General features: G+C 39.7%; 1 protein-coding gene across 4 annotated transcripts in view; it reads left to right on the top strand.

The window, feature by feature from the left end:
* The window catches only part of ankrd11 (ankyrin repeat domain 11), a 205,559-nt gene that overhangs the window by 121,596 nt on the left and 71,018 nt on the right, over positions 1-12,945 (top strand). The window lies entirely within an intron of this gene.

The raw sequence follows: 12,945 nt of genomic DNA, 5'->3' as shown, positions 1-12,945 counted from the left end.
TATAAAGTGCAACTATCCGATACCCATCATGTGCAATACAAACATCATTTACGAGATCCCATGCAAAAACTGCATGAAACGCTATATAGGATAAACAGGTATCCATGCACACCAACCAGCCACTATCCCTGGTAGCCATACACACAAATTCAACTGGGACAAAACAACAAGAAGAAGACAAGCTAAACAAAGGACAGCCAGAGAATTTCTAGAGGCATGGCGCTTATCCATGGACTCCATCAATAAACACATTGACCTAGACCCAGTGTACCGACAATTGCAACAAATAACCGGAATGGGGAACAAGAAGCAGCAGGAACAAAAGTAAGCAAATTCCAGAAGAGTGGGTATAGCAGTGCTTTACAGGTTTCAAAGCACTGAGGACGTTACCGAAAAAGGGCACAAAACATCTGCAAATCAACTTCCCAGCTTGGCTAACATGCCCACAAGTATTGCATAAGGTACAAGTAATCGCAGCAGAATGAGTATACTCGACAACTCACATTTTGAAGTCCATATGTCAAAAGGTGGGATGAACAACACATTCCTTTTATGGACAATAAGATGAAAAGGACAGAGATATGTTACTGCTGAGTCCGTTACAAATAGGCGAAATGGATCTTTGTCAAATTAAGTGGATGAAATAATTAGCAAATAGAACTGTAGATCGGCATTGGGAAAATATTTATAGAACATAGAACAGCGCAGTACAGGCCCTTTGGACCTCGATGTTGCGCTGACCTGTGGAATCAATGTGAAGCCCATCTATCCTACTCTATTCCATTTTTATCCATAGGTCAATGCAATGACCATTTAAATGCCCTTTAAGTTGGCAAGTAAACTGATGTTGCAGGCAGGGCATTCCATGCCCCTATACTCTGAGTAAAGAAACTACCTCTGACGTCCCTCAAATTAAAGCTATGTCCCCTCGTGCTAGCCATCACCATTGGAGGAAAAAGGATCTCACTGCTCACCTTATCTAACCCTCTGATTATCTTATTACTCAAGTATGTCACCCTTCAACCTCTTTCTCTCTAACGAAAACAGCCTCAAGTCCCTCAGCCTTTGCTCATAAGACCTTCCCTTTATACCAGGCAACATCCTAGTAAATCACCTCTGAACCCTTTTCAAAGCTTCCACATCCTTCCTATGATGCGGTGACCAGAACTGCATGCAGTCCTCCAAGTGCGGCTGCACCAGAGTTTTGTACAGCTGCAGCATGATCTTGTGTTTCCGAAACTCAATCCTTCTACCAATAAAAGCTAACACACCGTATGTCACCTTAACAGCCCTATTAACCTGGGTGGTAACTTTCAGGAATCTATGTAAATGGACACCGCAATCTCTCTACTCATCTACACTGCCAAGAATCTTACCATTAGCATAGTATTCTTTATCCCTGTTGCTCGTTCGAAGTGAATCGCCTCATACTTTTCCACATTAAGCTCCATTTGCCACCTCTCCGCCCAGCTCTGCAGCTTATGTTTGTCCCTCTGTAACCTGCAATATCCTTCAGCACTATCCACAAATCCACTGACCTTAGTGTCATCCGCAAATTTACCACCTCCCCCTCGCGAATGTCAATTCTGTCTAGTCGAGAAGCTGTATCTCAGTATTCTCCTCAACAACGTTGTCTTTTTCCAGTGTGAATACTGACGAAAAATATTCATTTAGCGCTTCCATTATCTATTTGGACTCCACGCACAACTTGTCACTACTATCCTTGATTGGCCCTAATCTTTGTCTCGTCATTCTTTTACTCCTGATATACCTATGGAAAGATTTAGGGTTTTCCATGATCCTACCTACCAAAGACTTCTCATGTCCTCTCCTGATTCTTAGTTCTCTCTTTAGGTCTTTCCTGGCTAATTTGTAACTCTCATGTGCCCTAACTGAGCTTTCACGTTACATCCTAACATAAGCTGCCTTCTTCCTCTTGACAAGAGAGTCAACTTCTTTAGTAAACCGTGACTCCCTCGCTTGACCACTTCCTCCCTGCCTGACAGGTACATATTTATCGACGACATGCAGTAGCTGTTCTTTGAATAAGCTCCACATTTCAATTGTGCCCATCCCCTGCAGTTTCCTTCCCCATCCTGCAACCTAAATCTTACCTAATCACATCATAATTGCCTTTCCCCAGCAATAACTTTCTCCTGCATTTTATACGTATCCCTTTCCATTGCTAAAGTAAACATAACTGAATTGTGGTCACTATCACTAAAGTGCTCACATACCTCCAAATCTGACACCAGGCCGGGTTCATTACCCAGTACTAAATCCAATATGGCCTTGCCCCTTGTTGGCTTGTCTACATACTGTGTCAGGAAACCATCCTGCACACATTGGACAAAAATTGACCCTTCTGAAATACTCAAGCTATAGTATTTCCAGTCAATATTTGGAAAGTTAAAGTACCCCATAACAACTACCTTGTTACATTTGTTCCTATCCAGAATTATCTTGGCTATCCTCTACATCTCTGGAACTATTTGGAGGCCTATAGAAAACTCCCAACAGGGTGACCTTTCTTTTCCTGTTTCTAACCTCATCCCATACTACCTCAGTACACGTGTCTTCAAACATTCTTTCTACTACCGTAATACTGTCCTTGATTAGCAATGCCACACCCCTCCCCCCTTTTTACCATCTTCTTTGTTCTTACTAAAACATCTAAATCCCGGCACCTGCAACAATGGTTCCTGTCCCTGCTCTATCCATGTCTCGGAAATGGTCATAACATCAAAGTCCCCGGTACCAATCCACGCTGCAATTTCATCCACCTTATTCCAATGCTCCTGGCGTTGAAGTAGACACACTTCAAACCACCGTCCTGCTTGCCAGTGAACTCTTGCATCCTTGAAAACTATATTTCTGACCTCATTATATTTAATCGAAAGATGGAAGGTTAGGATTCAAAACACATATGAATGAAAAAATGTTTGAAGAGCTGATGTTTCATTGATGAGAAGGTCCATTCAATCAAGTTTTAAACCATATTTAGTGATGAAAGAAGCAAAAGGGCAAGAAACATCTTAAAATACAGGATAATAAAAAGATCTTGTGTATTGGCAAATTGTGTTAATAAGATAGTCAAGATTAGACTACCAAGAGATAACTAGTTATTTAGTTTTCATAGAGAAGCTGGACAAATTTACTAAACATGAGAGAACAGATGGTGGAGGCAACTGGTTAATGAAATGGAATTAAATAACTTATTCAGACTTGGGTCAGCAAATCAGACATGAAACAATCTTGGAGTCATAATGAAACTGGACATTTTTTGGAGTATAGTTTTCCTAATTCTCACTATAGCTCAGATGAATGAAAATGTACAAATATTATAACCCTCTTTAAAACTGAACTCCAGGATAGATGAGAAAAGTTTTTAGACATGGTGACGCATTCCACTTATTGTTAAACTCCTAGAATCTATAATCAAGAATAAAGTTAGTAAATACTTAAAATAAAAATCAATATAAATGAAAGGTTGCTAATCATGATCAGTCAGAACAGATTCTGAAAGATGTCATACTTGATCAACTGTGTTAAAGTCTTTGAATGTGAGAAGATAGATGAAAAAAGTACAACAAATTTAGTTTTTATAAATTCTAAATAAAACATTTTATAAGGTACCAAATGAAAAGTGGGGGGGGAAAAAGTGCACTTGTCAGGCAAGGGGGGATGTTGAGAAGGAAGTTCCGCAATGGTACCCTCAGCTAATGTGGGAATTGAACCCATGTTGTTCAGGTTAGACTGCAAACCAGCCATCCAACCAACTGAGCTAACGATTCCTTGCTATATATGTGTTGTTGCTCATGATGCCTCTGGTGCAGATAGAATTCTGTCTTGTGGCACTTTCGCTTCCCTATTCCTGGACTGGGGAGCTCAGGTTGAAGTCCTATCTGCTCCAGCAGTGTGCAATAACATCTCAAAACAGGTAGTTTAGAAAATATCTACAATGTTTTCTGTGCTGTAAATTTGCCTCGTTTGCTACATTTAGCTACTAAAATTAATAAAGACTGTCAATACATTGGTTCGAGTGGAAACCTGAAAACAGGATTTTTCAACCTGTTTTATATGTAAGTTTTATCAAATGCTTCAGTAGTATCATTTTTTAAAGATAATAACATTTAATGCACTGCAAATTATAATCTTGCATTATGTACACAAGGCTGGAAATCAGACTTTTTTTAAAATTAGGCAGCTCAAGCAACTTCAGTGTCAATGCCAATATAACATGATTCACAACATCTTTCCTATTTTAGTTCTTCCCACTTCTCATTTTGCTCTGCAATTGTGTCTTTTCCATATAATCATACTTCCCTCAATTTCACGACAGAGTAGCCTATGGTTCAGCTGGACCATGGTGACTTGACTTGATCTACTGTAGAATGGAAACCTTATTTTCTAACTGCCAAAATGTTGGGCAAAATCCTGTATCTGATCCTTAATAGTGAGCAATTGATATTTGTGATGGCATTGATATTGGTTTGACTATTGCTTGGGAACTAATAATTAAGCTATTTGACTTTGGTGAGTGTTGAGCGTCTGTACGATTGTTGCTACTGTAACCACCCAAGAAAATGGTGCAAATTTCAACATATTCCCATTTGAACCTTGTAGCTGGTGAATATCCTCCAACTTGATCAGGTGATGACCGATTAAAGTACCTAGTTTCTTCCCAGTCCGCAAAACAAAATCCTCTTTCAGCATTCTTAGCTTGACTGGATTCTTTACCTGAGGCTTAATTACTGTAGATGTCCAGCTATAATGGTCAAACTTATTTTAGTACTATGTAGTTTTATCCTTTTCTTTGGAAAGTGGGACAAACATACAACAGTGTGATCACAAAAACCGCTTGACAATCCAGCAAAAATCAAACTTGCTAGTCGTGGAAGAAAGATAGTTATGTTGTAACAGTTTATCCAGTACGGTTTTGTGCATATACTGATGTTTGGTGAATTTTGCACCAGACTGAAGCACTTTCATGTTAAACTACAAACTGTCTGATGATGTGGGGAAAGAAAATACCTTGTATAATATGCACAAGAAGCAAGAAAGAGGAAGCCTCTGTGAGAAATATTGAAATTCTTGCACCTTAAACAGATTCACTTAGGAGTTTAAAGAAGAAAAATAAATATTTCGTAAGAAAATGCATTGATAATCACATATATTTTTCAGTGGTGCCAAAGTAATAGTTTATGCTTATTGTTATGAACTATATTAATTTTACAACTTTGCTGTATTAAAGCGAATGAGAACTATCAACAGCAGGAAATGCATTGTAGATACATGTGAATAATTCATGTCAATTACTATTATAAATGCAATCCTATCAGAATTGAAATTTGCAGACAAGGCAAGTTTAAAAGCAGTATTCTCACTTTGCACAAACCAATTAGTGATTTGTAATTTGGACAAGATGTCGGTTTTATTGTTTGTAGTAATTTTTGTTAACAAATCACTGTTCTGGCCAAGTCATTGACGGTTGGAGGAAGAGCGCCTCATCTTCTGCCTAGGAACCCTCCAACCACAAGGGATGAACTCAGATTTCTCCAGTTTCCTCATTTCCCCTCCCTCCGCCTTGTCTCAGTCAAATCCCTCGAACTCAGCACTGCCTTCCTAACCTGCAATCTTCTTCCTGACCTCTCCGCCCCTATCCCACTCCAGCCTATCACCCTCACCTTGACCTCCTTCCACCTATCGCATTTCCAACGTCCCTCCCCCAAGTCCCATCTCCCTACCTTTTATCTTAGCCTGCTGGACATACTTTGCTCATTCCTGAAGAAGGGCTTATGCCCGAAATGTCGATTCTCCTGTTCCTTGGATGCTGCCTGACCTGCTGCGCTTTTCCAGCAACGCATTTTCAGTAAAGTTCATTTATGTTTTTTTGTTTGCACAGAAGCTTTCTACCGTTTGCAATATCACATTAATCCAGCTTTTGTAGCCATCAAAGCAAGTAAATATGATGCTGACCACAAAGAATACTGGCTAAAAGGAATATCATTGTGTAGAATGATTTTTTTTTCTTTTTCTTGCAATGCTTTTGTTCCAATACCAGCTCAAGCAAATCTCCAACATTCAGAAGCAATTATGTCATCAACTAGACTAAGCAGGCAATCACATTGAAACAGCAAACTAGGAAATAAAAGTGGAAGCAGAATACAGTGAATGCTGGTGACATTCAACAGACCTGACAAAGCATCTATGGAGAGAGAAAGAGTTAATATTTTTAATCCAATATGACTTTTCTTCAGAACATTAGCTCTCTTTAACTCTCACAGGTGCTGCCAGAACTACTGATTTTCTCCAGCGTTTTCTCTTCTTTTTTCATTTCAGGAAATAAAAGTCACTGTTTCTCCTTCTCTTCCAAATTTAACAGACAAGTCAGTCAAGGTTGGAACAGAAACATGGGGTTATGAATTTAAGCCTAAATATCAAACTTTTTTTAAAAAATTACTGAAATGATTTTTGAAAAATCATGAAATTTGACGTTACTCTGAATGAATTTAATAGTTGTTGAGAGTAGTTATACAGTAGTAATGATTTTAAGTAACCCATTAAAAGTCCAGTTTACACTTTATTCAACAATATAATTTTTAAAGGGTTTTTACAGTGAGACTAATAGCATAGGTTTCCATTTAAGTGAATTCAGAGGATTCTGATGCAAGCATCTCAAAGGAACTACTGTGGAGAGCAAGAAATCACTGACATCAATTTCTGGATTTCCATGTTTAACTAAGTGTCTGCAAACATCAGAAATTGATAATAGTATTTTAGTGAGACCGATGACAAACATGAAAGGCATGTGAATGTTTTGTTTCTGATTTCCAACAATGACAGAAATTGCTGGAAAAGTTCTGACTGCATTTGTGGAGAGAAATCAGAGTTAACATTTCGGGTCAAGTGATACTTCTTCAGAACTTATGATCATTGTGACTGCAACATTTGAGTCAAATATTGACAACAATCTCACTGAGTTAAAGCTTGCAGTTATATTTTTATATGTTTTGAGATACTATTCCCTTTATAGAAATGTAAATAATAACCTTAATTGGGATGGGAATATTTGTGATGGTCACCTTGGAGGTCTTATTGCCATTTTATTCATGATTGTCATAGTGTGCATACCTTTGTGGAATGTTTGAGGATGTCCAATGTGATTTCCTCTCATTGGGTATTGTTAATGATGGACAGACCGGAACGGTTCAGTGGTAGAAGCAAGGTTTGTTTTCTACAGGTGACATTTACTTAATATCACCATATGTATTTTTAAACTGCCCAGTAGAGTCATAGAGATGTACAGCATGGAAACAGACCCTTCGGTCCAACCCGTCCATGCCGACCAGATATACCAATCAAATCTAGTCCCACCTGCCAGCACCTGGCCCATATCCCTCCAAACCCTTCTTGTTCATATACCCATCCAAATGCCTCTTAAATGTTGCAATTGTCCCAGCCACCACCTCTGGCAACTCATTCCATACACGTGCCACCCTCTGCATGAAAAGTTGTCCCTTAGGTCTCTTTTATATCTTTCCCCTCTCACCCTAAACCTATGCCCTCTAGTTCTGGACTCCCCGACCCCAGGGAAAAGACTTTGTCTATTTATTTACTATGCCCCTCATAATTTTGTAGACCTCAATAAGATCACCCCTCAGCATCCGACGCTCCAGGGAAAACAGCCCCAGCCTGTTCAGCCTCTCCCTGTAGCTCAGATCCTCCAACCCTGGCAACATTCTTGTAAATCTTTTCTGAACCCTTTCAAGTTTCACAACATCTTTCTGATAGGAAGGAGACCAGAATTGCACCCTCTGTCTTCTACCTTTGAGCCAGTTCTGTATCCAAATGGCTAGTTCTCCCTGTATTCCATGAGATCTAACCTTGCTAATCAGTCTCCCATGGGGAACCTTGTCGAACACCTTACTGAAGTCCATATAGATCACATCTACTGCTCTGCCCTCATCAATCTTCTTTGTTACTTCATCAAAAAACTCAATCAAGTTTGTGAGACATGATTTCCCACGTACAAAGCCATGTTGACTATCCCAAATCAGTCCTTGCCTTTCCAAATATATGTACATCCTGTCCCTCAGGATTCCCTCCAATAACTTGCCCACCACCGAGGTCAGATTCACTGGTCTATACTTCCCTGGCTTGTCTTTACCGCCCTTCTTAAACAGTGGCACCACATTAGCCAACCTCCAGTCTTCCGGCACCTCACCTGTGACTATTGATGATACAAATATTTCAGCAAGAGGCCCAGCAATCACTTCTCTAGCTTCCGACAGAGTTCTCGTGTACCCTGATCAGGTCCTGTGGATTTATCCGGCTTTAACCGTTTCAAGACATCCAGCACTTCCTCCTCTGTAACCTGGACATTTTGCATGACGTCACCATCTATTTCCCTACAGTCTATATCTTCCATATCCTTTTCCACAGTAAATATTGATGCAAAATATTCATTTAGTATCTCCCCCATTTTCTGTGGCTCCACACAAAGGCCGCCTTGCTGATCTTTGAGGGGCCCTGTTCTCTCCCTAGTTACCCTTTTGCCCTTAATATATTTGTAAAAACCCTTTGGATTCTCCTTAATTCTATTTGTCAAAGCTATCTCATGTCCCTGTTTTGCCCTCCTGATTTCCCTCTTAAGTATACTTCTACTTTCTTGATACTCTTCTAAGGATTCATTTGATCTATCCTGTCTACCATACCTGACATATGCTTCCTTGACATATGCTTCCTTCTTTTTTCTTAACCAAACCCTCACTTTCTTTAGTACTTAATTTTTCTCTTTAAAACTCATTTTCTGATTACATTACATTATTATATAGTGCTTAGTCAATCATTGATGCCCCCTGCCAATCTCCTGTCTGCACCAAACAATATACATTGTTTTAATTATATTTGTTGGACTGTGTCTGTCACAAAGAGTAAGCTGTTTCACGACTTGTGTCGAGATGACAGCCTGCTTGAAAAACATGTCTTTCATGTTTTTACAAATTTTACCATTGGAAATATAACATTTTAAACAGATGTTGGCCTGTCAGCATTCAATAGGTGCTACAAGATGACAACTTTGGCTTAGCAGCATATTCATTTGAGTCAGAAGACTCAGTTTAAGTTCAAGTTCAGGATTTGAACCTGTAATTCCACTGCAGTGTCAGCCCAACTTGCTGCCTTTTCAAGGATAAAGTAAACCTGGATGTGACAGGTGATCAGAGAAGTTTCCATTGTGTTAATAGATGAACTGTAAAAGTCTTATGACACTATTCAAAGAAGAACATGGATGTTTTAATGATTTTCATTACATATGCCTGCAAGTGTATGTACATTTCATTAATGTATCAAGCAAAAACCTATATGCAATTTATTTGGTAATTTCTCTTTCTGCAGTTTATGGAAACGTTTTCTTCGAAAAGGTAGTTTTGAGTTTGCAGCGGGCATGATAGTTAAGAAGCAGGAGTAGACCGTTCAGCCCCTTGAACCTACCATCACTCAACAAGCTCCAATTTCCAACTCAGCTCCTCAAGACAGCTGCTCATAGCCCTGAAATTTCAAAAATCTATCCACCTCTCTTAATATTTTGTGATCTAGCTGCCACATCTCTCTGGGGTAAAGAAATCCACGACCTTCTGGCCAAAGAATTCCTTCGCACCTCAGTTTTAAATTAGTGTCCCTTTATTCTGTAAATGTCCTGTAGATTGAGATTTCACTACTTTTGTCTGACTTTCACCCCCCACCCCCCGGTCTCTGCTCCCTGTCTCCATCTCACCCCCTCCCCTTTTCACAATATTTCAAAAGCCAGCACTGGGGATAGAACAAATCGAAGAAGCATCCGTTCACTGAGAATTCAGTTTTACAAGTTAGAAATAATGTGACTGAAAGCTGATAAATCTGCTGTGCTTAATAATCTATGGCCAAAGGTCCTAAAGAAAGTGGTCATGGAGGTAGTTGATATATTGGTTGGTATCTTCCAAATCCGGGGACTCTGGAACAGTCCCAGCCGATTTGAAATTCAAAAGGAGGGAAGGAGAAAATGAGGAATTACAGAATGGTTAGTTGAATATCAATAGCAGGCCAGAGTCTTGCTAAAGAATGCAGCAACAAGACACTGAGAAAATATCAACAGGATTACACAAAATCATTATGCATTTATGAAAGGGAAATTATGTTTAACAAACCTGATTTATATAGAATAGATAAACTAGTGAATGCGCTGTGTTTGGATTTTCAGAAAGCTTTTATGAAATTCCAAGAAAAAGTTAGTGTACTAGATTAAAGCATGTTGGCCTGGTTTTGAAAATTGGATCGCAGACATGAAACAGTGTAGGAATAAATTCATCTTTTTCAAAGTGGAATGCAGTGATTTGTGGGTGCCATAGTGATCAATGCTTGAGACCCAACTGTTCACAGTAAATACCAACTATTTATATCAGGGAATTTAAAGTTAATATTTCCAAGCTTGATGACTTAACAAATCAAGAGGAAATTGAGTGATGAGCAAGTAAAGCGGCTTCAAGGTGATTTAGAGAAGTTGAACAAGTGGGCAAAAGCACCTCAGATATAGCACAATGTGTGAAGTTATCCACCTCAGTAGGAAAAACTGAACAACATTACTTTGATAGTGCTAGATTGGGGAAATTTGTTCTACAAGGGACCTGGGTTCCTTGTATACCAGTCATTGTAAGCAGGCATACAATTGGGCAGATAAAAGTAATGTTGACCTCCATTGCAAGGGAATTTGAGTACAGGAGCAACTGCCTTACTACAATTGTGAGGGGTTTTGGTGGGACCACACTTGGACTATTGTGTGCAGTTTTAGTCTGTTTTCTTAAGAAAAGACATACTTCCTATTGAGGGAGTTCAGTGAAGAGTCAATCTAATTCCTTGGATGGCAGGTGTGTTGTATTGATAGAGTATTGGGGAAGCAATAGTTAAAAATTTTGCTGAAACAACAATGTGCCATAAATTTTAAAATGTGTCTGTGTCTATACAAGCTGAAGGCTGCACCTGGGGCTTGGGCTGCTTCCTCTATTCAATGGAGAGTTGTTAATGCACTGCTCATCTGTTTCTCACTCATGAAAAGTATGAGTTGAGAGATATGAGGGCTATAAGCTGTACTACTTTATGCTCTTCACAAAGGTCCAACGAGAGTCCATCAAGTGAGAGCTTGACTGTTACTCTGCTTGAATTGACTCCGGACCTCTTGTTGGCCTAGCTAAAATAGAGTTTAATGAAGCCTTTGTGTAGTCCGAACTCTTTGAGTCAATATTTTGGTGCCGTGACTCTGATCTCAACATAGGGAACGTTTCTCTGGGTTGAATAAGTGACCAAGAGTTTGAATCGAGCACAATAGAGTGGTAGGGCACCCCGAGGCATTTTACCTCAGACCACTCCTTGTGTTCGGACAGACGATCTGCCCCTCGCCCAGTGAGACTGGTACCTTGAAGGAATTGAATAAACCACCTGCACCAGAATTATAAGGTAAGAAAAATTTCTTTTTATGAGTTTTGCTGCATGGTGACATTGGCTATTCTATATTGTCCCTGAGATGAAGAGTTGGGACTGGGGACCCTGGTCAGGGAAGTGGTCGCCACTACCTGATGGATTTGGTCGCGAGAGCTGCCTCCTTTAAGTATGGCCAGTTGAAATTATGATATAATAGAAGGAGGAGGGCAGTCTCAGTAAATTTCTCACCTCTGCGATATTGATATGGCCGGTTGAAATTTGTTTATAAAAGAGCAAGGAAGTATAATGGGACAATCCCTCGATGTAACTGGAAAGGGACTCCCCTTCAGAGTATGTGTAAGAGAATACCTGATCAAGAAAATGATTTACCAAAATAAAAGTGCTGCACTTAACAAATGATTATGGGACAAAATTTGGCCCCTTGGCAAGATCTGGGCTGTAGCCTCTTGTGAACAGACAGTTAACCTAGTTTGGAAAAAAACACTGTGGGGGAAAAAGCAGAATAATTGTTTAAAGAATGGAACGTTAAAGCCGATAGTAAATGGAAAGATACCTGATTGGCCACTTGGAAAAATAATGCATGTGATGGAGGCATTTTCAGGAGAAGGAGCTGCAAAAGTTGGGAGACGTTAAAAGCTGAGTGCGAATGGGTATACGGAAAGCAAAAAAAGGAACAGGAGAAACAGCATAAAGACCCCAAGGCTGAGAAAAATGGACAGGAAGGGTTAAAGCAACAGCGCTGTAACAAGAATCTACTCAGAATCCCAAGCCTATGTCTGGCATACGACCCTGTTTGATGAGGAATGGGGATGTTATCCTAGATTGCCAGTACCTTCCATAGACCCGCCTACGGCATTGTCCCCGCAGTAGATAAAGGCCATGACTGAGAAGATGTTGCTGCCAAGCAGACTATCCTACACCCCATGCTTCTGGTTCCAATGGGTTCCCAGCAAAACTTGGTTAGAAACATTATAAAGACAGGTATGCCAAGCCTGGGTGAGATACAGAAATTACAGGGAGATGCTCCTGCTGAGGAGCATCAATTATGGACTCAAATGGGGTGCTACCTTGACCCTCAAATCAAGCTGTCGTTGACACCTGTGGGACAAGTTTATGTTTCTTCTTTGTTCCTACCACTCTTAGTTGATTATGTGCATAATTGTACAAGGGGGAATGTTTAGTACTTTATTACAAACCTGGAATTCCAGAAAGCAGCTGAGAAATGAGTTAAGGTATGTTTGATTTGTAAAAAGACAAGGGTTGGGAGAGTGCTGTGGTTCGGAACCACCTCTTGCCCTGTGGGCCTTTTGCTTGTCCACAATTAGATTTTATAGAATTACCTCGAATACATTTTTATAAGCATTGTTTAGTAATAGTGGATGTATTTAGTAGATGGATTGAAGCAACAACTGATAATATTGCTACCACAGTGGTAAAAATATTGTTGAGGGAAATGATTCCAAATTATGG

The sequence above is a fragment of the Chiloscyllium punctatum genome, chromosome 26, assembly GCF_047496795.1.
Source record: "Chiloscyllium punctatum isolate Juve2018m chromosome 26, sChiPun1.3, whole genome shotgun sequence".
Lineage (NCBI taxonomy): Eukaryota > Metazoa > Chordata > Chondrichthyes > Orectolobiformes > Hemiscylliidae > Chiloscyllium > Chiloscyllium punctatum.
This window is presented reverse-complemented; position numbering and strand designations above follow the sequence as displayed.